This window comes from Petaurus breviceps, unplaced genomic scaffold (genome assembly GCF_028583685.1).
Source record: "Petaurus breviceps papuanus isolate PSGF00001 unplaced genomic scaffold, PetGlider_PUasm1.0 37, whole genome shotgun sequence".
NCBI lineage: Eukaryota > Metazoa > Chordata > Mammalia > Diprotodontia > Petauridae > Petaurus > Petaurus breviceps.
Genome location: NW_027186296.1, coordinates 98,236,509 through 98,244,250, shown reverse-complemented (window position 1 = coordinate 98,244,250; position 7,742 = coordinate 98,236,509). Strand labels below are relative to the sequence as shown.

General features: G+C 35.8%; 1 protein-coding gene across 1 annotated transcript in view; it reads right to left on the bottom strand.

Moving 5' to 3' along the window:
• PLPP4 (phospholipid phosphatase 4) overlaps positions 1-7,742 on the bottom strand; it is a 212,983-nt gene that overhangs the window by 121,928 nt on the left and 83,313 nt on the right. The gene's annotated exons all lie outside the window — the stretch shown is intronic.

Below are 7,742 nucleotides of genomic sequence, written 5' to 3'. Positions count from 1 at the left end.
TCTGTCTCTTGATTTCTGGACATTTATGTCATTTTCTTGTTGTTCAGTTGTTTTCAGACGTATCTAACTCTTCACAACATCATTTGAGATTTTCTTGGCAAAGATACTGGAATGGTTTTGCCATTTCCTTCTCCAGCTCATATTACAGATGAGGAAACTGAGGCAAACAAGGGTAAGTGACTTGCCCAGAGTCACACAGCTAGTGCTTGAGGCCAGATTGAACTATTTGAACCTAGGTCTTCCTGACTCCAGGCCCAGTGCTTTATCCACTGTGCCACCTTAGTAGTGGATTTTTATGTCATAGTCATAATCAATTAGTTTATTTCTCTCTCTCCTTTTGTTAGTATATTGGGGCTAGGGTTGTCTCTTCTGCTTTAGAATTGAGCAAGTCCCATTGCGTGACTTCTCTACCCCCTCCCATGTGATTATATACATAAAAGATTAGACAGGAGTACTAACCCTTGGAAGTTTTATTTTATCTAAGGTCCATAGAGGAAACAGAGAGAGACAAGATTTGAACTTGGGTATTTAAAAGGAAACACCCGATAGGATGAGAAAAAGGGAAGAGTCTTAGAAATTTTTAAAATTGGAAGAGATAAAGGTAAAGATCATTTTTAAAAAGCAGATGGGATAGGGAGGTAGGCAAGGAAAGGTAAAGATAGATAGATAGATAGATAGATAGATAGATAGATAGATAGATAGATAGATAGATAGATAGATAGATAGATAGATAGATTCTAATAGCATAAGAAGAATAAAGTAGGCATGAGATTGGAAGGAAGAGGGAAAGAAGGAGTATCTGAGTCACAATATGGGTTTGGGGAAAAGATTTTCTGAAGCAAAAGAAACTACAGCTAGAGGACTGATTCATTAAGAAAAAAGGGGGGTCATGGACAAGACCCAGAAAGAAGATTAAGATTGTACTGTTTCATATGATACAAATTCTGGATAGCTACTGCTGACTTTTAAAAAACAATCTTTTTTAAAGAAATATCATGGCAGGATTTTATAAAGGCAAAACCAATCATCATAAGCATGAAAATTAATAGAATGAACTCATCCATAAATCATCAGAGAGTGGCAGAATAAATTAGAAAGCAAAACCCAACAATTTACTGTATGCAGTATATGAAATGCATTAAAAGATTCACATAGAATTAAAATGAGGGGTTGAAGTAGAATTAATTGTGTGTCAACTGAATCCAAAAAATCAGAAAAGGGGATTACAATTTCAGATAAAATTACGGCAAAAATATGAATGATCAATATAGTTAAACAGGAAGCTACATATACTTAAGATATCACAGATAATTAAACCATATCAATATGTTACATATATATGCTGCAAGGCACAGCATCAAAATATGCAAACAAAAATTTAATGAATTGCAAAAAGAGATATGTAGTAAGATAATAACAGATGACTTTAACATGACTATTAAGTGCAGAGAAATCTAACAGAAAGATAAATCAGAAAGGCCAAAATAATGTCAGCTATTCTATTTTGCCTCTCATTATGATCACGTTGAACTCTTCACAAGCATGAAAGGTATTGGGGCAGCTAGATGGCACAGTAAATCTCAGAGCACTGGCCCTGGAGTCAAGAGAACCTGAGTTCAAATCTGGCCTCAGACACAACACTTACTAGCCATGTGACCTTGGGCAAGTTACTTAATGTCAATTGCCCTGCTTTCCCCCCTCCAAAAAGCAAAAAAAAAAAAATTATATTAAATTTTTAAAAAGAATGAAAGGTATTTCAAGATTTTATAAACTATAACATAATTAATTGTAATAAAAAGAAAAACAATATGATTGTATCAATAGATACAGAAAAAAACTCAAAATATAGTATCTATGATTGAAAAAAACCACTGGAAGCATAGAAATAAAATGAAATCTTAACATAATTACAAAAGCATCTATCTAAAGCTAAGAATCAACATTATTTATAGTGGAGAAACATTGGTAGCATTCTCAATCCATTTAGGGATAAAGTAACTACCACTGGGCTTCTCTCAGCAATACAAGGTTAGAAGACAACTACAAAGAACTCAGGATGGAAAGGGATATCCACATCCAGGGAAAGAACTACAGAGTCTGAATGCAGACTGAAGCAAACTACGCGCTCTCTCTCTTTTGTGTTTTGTTTTATTTTGTCCCTTCTTTCACATTTTTCACTCCATTGGTTATAATCCGTCTTTACAACTTAACTAATGTTCCATGTGAAGGTATTTGTAGAGCCTATATTTGATTGCATGCTGCCACGGGGAGGGGAGAGGAGAAGGAAGGGGAAACAATTTGAAACTCAAGGGATTGTGGAACTGAATGCTGTAAACTAAAAGTAAATAAATAAATTTAAATTTTAAAAAAGAATGGCATTTATAACAAAATGGCATTAACAAAAGTTAGGTAAGGAGTATGAACTAGAAACCATTATAAAGAATAATTCAATCTGATTGGCATGGGTTGAGAAGAGGTTACTTTGGGTACTTTAGAAAAAGCACTGGTTCAAGAGTTAATGGTCCTGGGTTCAGATTCTACCGATGTGGCCTTGGGTCACAACCTCCTTGGGCTTCAGTTTCCTTATCTACAATGTGAGGAGGTTGGACCAAATAGCTCTGAGGTCTCTTGCAGCTCTAGACCAGATTCTATATCTATTCAAAACCTTAATCAGGTGGTTCTCCTTTTTTTCTCCTGGATGCCTGGATAATTTTTCTCCTGGATAATTCATATTAAATGAATTCTGTTTTGCTGTTGAAAAAAAAGGTGACCACTATCTTTGTTCAAAATTATGCTAATATACCAGCTATAGTAGTAAATCAAGCAAAAGAAATTAACACACTAAGCATAAGCAAAGAGTGATCAATGTTATATTTGCAGAAGAAATGATGCTCTACTTGAAAAACCTTAGAGAATCAGCAAAAATTTAGTGAGGTAATTAATAGTACCAGGATGAAAAAAAATAAACACAATATTTTTTTTCCTGTATGTTACTAGCAAACTATGAAAAATAAGTAGGGAGAGAAATGTAATTTAATGTCACAACAAAATATATTTAGTTTCTGAGAATTAACCTATTAGCACCCACTGAGAATTTATAGGAATACAAATAAAAATAATTTTTACAGAAATCAAAGCTTACATAATTTGAGAAATATTTAATATGCATGTCTAAGTTTCACCAATATGATAAAATTATTATATTATCAAAATTATTTATAGAATAAAAGCTATGCTAATATGGAAGAATAAAAGTTCAATAATATCAAGGGATATTAAAAACAATAGGAAGAGGGGTCAGTGCTGCCAGACCTTAAACTACACTGCAAACAATAATTATCAGAATTATCTAGCACTGGGGGGAAAATAGATCTATGAACAGATCAAATAAGCAAGATTGAGAAATAAATATGCACAGAAATCTAGTGTTTAATGAGCCCAAGAACATGAAATACTGTGGAAGAGACTCTTATTTGAGAACTAATTCTAGGAAAACTGGGGAGAAATTTGGTAAAGGATATGTTAGGTCAGCATCTTACTATATAATACCATAATAAATTTCAAATGAATGACATACCATAGAACAATTAAAGGGGAAAGGAAAGTTATATATCTCACAATTAAGTAAGGGAGGGCAATATTACAATCAGACAACACCAAGAAACAGAAACAATTCTGGTCAGATACAATGAATAATATTATTATCATACCATCAAAGTTAAATGGACTATCTTTCCAATCTGTTAATCTTCAAATAAACTTTAAGAAATGTAATTCATACAGGGCAGGGTTGTTTAGGTGTTTATTGAGTTAGTTTTGCTATTTGGTGTTGTCTTGTATGTTTAACAAAAACAATGAAAAGAAATGTTTATTAAAAACTCGTTTTTTATTATTTGATCCACATTCTGGAGCAGGGTCTAAGCAGAGCCACACTATATAAGGTACATCTTGTGGTAGAAGAGAAAGGAAACAAGAAACAGAAAATAATAACAACAATGCCAATAATGGTAACAATATCTAGCATTCATAGTTCTTTAAAGTTTGTGAAGAGGTTTACAAATATGATCTCCCTTTATCCTAACAACAACCCTGGGAAGTAGATGCTATCCCCATTTTGCAGATGAGGAAATTGAAGCTTTGACAGCTTTAGTCACTTGCCCAGGGTCACACAACTAGCATATGTCTCAGGCTGTATTTGAAGGTCTTCTTAATTCCAAGTCCAATGCACCAACTGTTTCAACTGTCAGTCACATCAAAATTTTCCTCATTTCCCCCATCCTTCCCAGTGGGTCAGCACATCAGGGAAGTATACAAGATGCTCACAAGAAGCAAAGACTTCATGTCCATTGTGTCTATATCTTTTATTTCTGAATATTCATCTGGATAAGTGTTCCTTTCATTCTCAACCCAAATCCACAGAGTTGTGGCCCATTTTACATCTATCTTTTCTTTAAATGCCCAACTTAAATAATCATAGAATTCAGAGTTTTTCCAATGAAGAAATGAAATCCAGGTAGAAAAAACTCTGGCTCTAAAGTCAAAGCTCTTTCTAGGGCAACACCCTCAATTAACCTCTATAGTTTAGACATAGCAACAACAGCTTCATTTGTTCCTTTCTATCCTGTGGTTGCTCAAGATAAGCCACAACTTCATGGGAGAACATAAGAGTAATATATTTCACAAAGTGCAACATCCTATTACCTTAAAAACTTTTAGCTCTCCAATTTCCCTGCAGTATTGAATGTTTCAGTGTAGGAATTGTGGGAACTGATTGAACCACACTGACTCCATAAATTCTGGATCTAGCTTAGTTCTCTTCATTTGTATGTCTAGCACAATTTTTTTGTGAGAAAACTTTGTTGAATTATGGAAATTGTGAGAAAACTATGGCATTGTTTGAACCTAGTCCAGTGTGAGTGGGAAGTTGAACCTGTTGCTTAGAGACCCTTAACTAAGGACCTACATTAAGATGACAAGAAACGCAGTCATTTAAAGACTGATGCAAGTTTTCTCACAATTATATATCTCAAGAAGCACATATGTATTATCTGAAAACTGACCCTGTGGTCAATGAGTTACTATTTCCACATTCTATTGATTGAAAACAGAATCTTGGGAGGAATGAGACATCTCTTTTTCTGATTTCAAGGAATTGCAACTGCTCGCTCTCTCCCCTCCCAATTCTCAAAACTTACTCACCCCCTTCCCAACTTGGAAAGCTTCTAATATTTCCTCCAATTAGAAATCAGGTTACCTAATCTTGTGTCCTGGTTTATATCTTGCTTATTGTTATCTTTTAATGTATAACAATTTGTCTCTTCCTTTAATCAGGGTCCAGTGCCAAGCTGAGGGGGCCTGGACCCACACTGTCTTGCAATTGGTATACATTGCTTAATAAATTGGTATTCTCAGAAGCTTAAACCTTTCTTTCCTTGGTTATTTCAGATTTCACCTGACATATCAATCTTACAAAAATCATTCATGCCTCTAATGAGCATATATCTCCCTATTCAAGAATGTCCTCTAATATCGATCATTACAGAATAAGCGCAGATCAGATTATATTTCTTATCCAAGTACATTTCCAGGGATGTTTAATTGTAGTCCATAGGACTGAAATTCTTCGAACTGGGTATTTATGAAAAAGGTAGAAATACTAGAAAGTCAAGAAGATGAGCTCTTTGAAATAGCAATGGGGCTATTGGAAAGTCACCAGCTATATTTCTAGCTAGAGAGCAAAGAGAGAATTTCCTTAATATCTGTGGGTGAATTAACTAAACTCAAGCAAATCTCATTCCTTAGGATGTGGTCAATAAGCAGAGATCCTTGAGTCACAGGATACATTCACTGTTTACTGGAGATAGCAACTGTGGAGGAAGCGAACCAATGAGCCCAACTACAAAGTGAAAGGGCCAAGAGGAGGGCTGCCCTGTCAGACTCATCAGATTACAGATTCAGGGATAGAAGAGACCTTAGACGTCATCTACTCCACTCCTTTAATTTTCCAGATGAATAAACTGAGGGCAATCAGAGTTAATTGACTTGTGTAGAGTCCCCCAAATAATATGCATCAGAGTAAGAATTTGAACCAATGTCCTCTAAACCCTACTGATTCTACTACCCCTACAATGCTTTCCTACTAACTTTAAGACAAAGGTGAGCTATAGAAAGACTGAACTTCTCGCACCCCATTCAGTTGTTAAAGTGACCATTTCCTCTCTCCAGCATGCATATCTTCCTATGGATGGTGTTCTTTGATGTTCTTTCAACCCAGTTCCCTAGGGAACTGGGGAAATTGCATTGCAATCTCTTCATAGGGTATTTGAGATTTTATTTATTCTCTTACTCATGAATTTAATCTCAATGAAATATTTTACCTCTAAAAATATATTTCTTGCCCTGGTGATTCCTAACAACAGAGTTTCTAAGGTGAAGATTCAAACAGATTAAAGTACCCTCAAATTCCAATTAGGGCCATAGATTAGGATCTAAAAAGACCCTTAGAAGCCATACAATCCAAATCCTTAATTTTATACAAGGGAAAACTAAGGCTAAGAATGATGAACCAATTTACCCAAGGTCATTTACACCAAGAAAGATTAACTGATTTACCCAAGGTCACTTACAGGTAGTAAGTAACAGACTGGGATTCAATTCCAGGTTCTCTGACTAAATGCAATCCTCTTTCCATTACACTCTAATATTGAATTCAGTAATCCAAGGGAATTCCAGAGTGAATGGAAAGTGGGTTACTATGTAAGGTCTCAAGTTCCCTGAGGAAGCTATAGGTATCAGGGAGAAAGTGAACACCATCACACTGGTATGTCCAGATGTGGCTTATATCTCTGTAATGTCATCATTTTTTGAACCAGGTCCAGCCTATAGTCCTGGTAGAATATTGGAAGCAGCAAAATGGAGTTTTAGTGCCCTAAGAACTTGCAATTGATGCCTCCCACACAAAAGCTTATAGAAGGAAGGGTGGGAGGCAATGTAGGCAGAGAGCACCAAAGAAACAGTGAGCTCTTTAACTGAGGGATAGATCAAAAGGTCAACTATGGGCAGTCTAGTACCTGAGGACTAGAAGAATCTTCTGAGGAGGAAAATCAGGGCAAGGATCAGTATGTTCCCACCGTAAATGTGGGATATGGGATATGTCCATAATTCACCTTGACAACTCCTAATCTTTTCCAACGTAACCTTGGAAAATGATTCTTTCAGACACAGAGATAATCAGTAATCAAATGGGGGGAGCTGTTCATTAATGTCATCATCCATGTGCCTTATCAATCATGGTGGTAAGGAAGAAAATCCAAAACAGTAGGGCAGGATGTGAGCTCTCAGACCTTGAATAAGAGAACTAGAATTCACCACTGTGCTTTGTCACAAGTTCAAGGATTCTGTGGACTGTCTGCTGGGTAGTCAGTGGTTTTCTGTGTTGGACCTATGCAGTGGGTACTCCCAGGGCAGAGGAACATAAAGAAATGATAACCTACATCTATCCTACCAATATGAGTCCATTCCCCAAGGAATCCTAGGACTCCCATCACTTTTTATCAATTTATGGAAGAAGTAGTTGGTGACATGAACTAACTACTTGGAGAGGAAATACAGTAGATGGTATCAAATGCTCTAAAGCTGTCAAATGATAAGTATCAAAGCTGCATTTCCTCTTCCAAATAAGTGGCCCACATTGTACCTAAGCAGGGATGATTGGTTTCAAGAATGCAGAGTGATTTTCATGA